Consider the following 1,599-nt stretch of genomic DNA (forward strand, 5'->3'; position numbering starts at 1 on the left):
CTTGGGTTGCTCTCTGGTTGGCTAGGTAATTTTCCTCCTTCCCTCCTACTGAATGTAGTTGCTAGTTGACCTATTTGGGTCTCTAGCTTAGCAATGGATTGTGTGTGGGAGTTAAGGATCTGAGTGTTGACTTCTAATCGTTCTAGTGCTTTCAGAACTTTTTCCTCAAAAGCTGAGCTGTGACCAGTAGTAGATGGTTGAGGAGCATTTTGAAATTGATGGTATGGTCCATGCCTATATGTTGGGTCTTGATATTGAGGTCGAGGTGTAGCAGGACCAACCACTGGTTGTGGTCTCCAGGAAAAATTTGGATGGTTTCTCCAGCCGGGGTTATAAGTGTTCGAATATGGATCGTTTCCTGGTCTGCGAGCTTGTTGGACTTGCTGAACCTGCTCATGCACAAACTCAGAAAATTGGGGTGCGGCTGGGCATTCACTAACAAAATGGTTCGGATTTGCACACAATGCACAAACTTCTTGGATTGGGTTAGGTGGAATCGGGATTGTCCAGTGTTTAGAAGACGATCTAATTTTTGGGACAGTTCATCTACCTTTTGATGGATATCTATGGCATTTCCTACTTCATATATTCCACCTCTTTTTGAGTTTAACATGGGTTTATCTCTAATAGAAGTAGACATATGATGTAATGAATTTTCACTTAAAATTTCAAACAGTTGCCATGCCTCATCCTCACTTTTCAGCATAAATGTCCACCGCATGATGCATCGACCATTTGTCGATGTCTTTCAGAGAGCCATCATAAAAATTTGGATTAACTGCCACTTGGGTACAGCATGGTGGGGATATTTTCTAATAAGGTCTTTTAATCTCTCCCATGTTTCATGAAAATTTTCTCCATCTAATTGGGAAAAACTAGTTATGGCTTTCCTTATTTGATTAATTTTTTCTATGGGAAAATATTTCTTGAGAAACTCTCCTTGCAGCTGGTCCCAGGTTGATATAGTCATGGAATCCAAAGTATGTAGCCAGTATTTGGCTTTGTCCTTAAGTGAAAAAGGAAATAATTTCAACCTAAGAGCATCATCGGAGAAGTTGTGAATTTTGACAGTTGAGCATATTCAAGAAATTCTTCAAGATGTTTATAAGGGTCCTCATTACTAAGTCCATAAAATGAAGGTAACATTTAGATTATACTGGACTTAATTTCATATTGAGTGGCCTCCACAGGGGGTACTTGAATACAAGGAGAGTAGGTATATGTGGAAGGAGTAAAGTACTCCTTCAATTGCTTGGGTGGATCATTCTCCTGATTTCGGTCCATCTTTTTATGTCTGTTGGCTCTAAAGGTTCTTTCTATTTCTGGATCAAAAGGTTGGATTTCTGGTCGTAACGATCTACGGCCAAGCATGCACCTTACAATTATACTGTAGAGCACACACAGAAATTTTTTTTTTTTTTTTTAATATATATTTTTATAATAAAGTGAGAAAAGAATGAAGAAAATCTAAAGAGAGAACCTAAGAATCTTAAATCTATGAAAAGGGAGAAATTAATTAATGTTTAGATGTTAATTGCAATCAACTTAAACAATCATAAACTCTCTATCCTAAGGTTAACTTAGATCTAGACAGCTCCT

At 37.9% G+C, this 1,599-nt stretch overlaps 1 non-coding gene across 1 annotated transcript; it reads left to right on the top strand.

Annotated features, from left to right (window-relative positions):
• The first annotated feature begins 792 nt into the window (after positions 1-792).
• On the top strand, positions 793-898 carry LOC140857695 (small nucleolar RNA R71). Its single transcript, XR_012141187.1, has one exon. It is a non-coding gene; the product is annotated as a small nucleolar RNA R71 (small nucleolar RNA).
• Positions 899-1,599: the final 701 nt, after the last annotated feature.

The sequence above is a fragment of the Elaeis guineensis genome, chromosome 4, assembly GCF_000442705.2.
Source record: "Elaeis guineensis isolate ETL-2024a chromosome 4, EG11, whole genome shotgun sequence".
Classification (NCBI taxonomy): Eukaryota; Viridiplantae; Streptophyta; class Magnoliopsida; order Arecales; family Arecaceae; genus Elaeis; species Elaeis guineensis.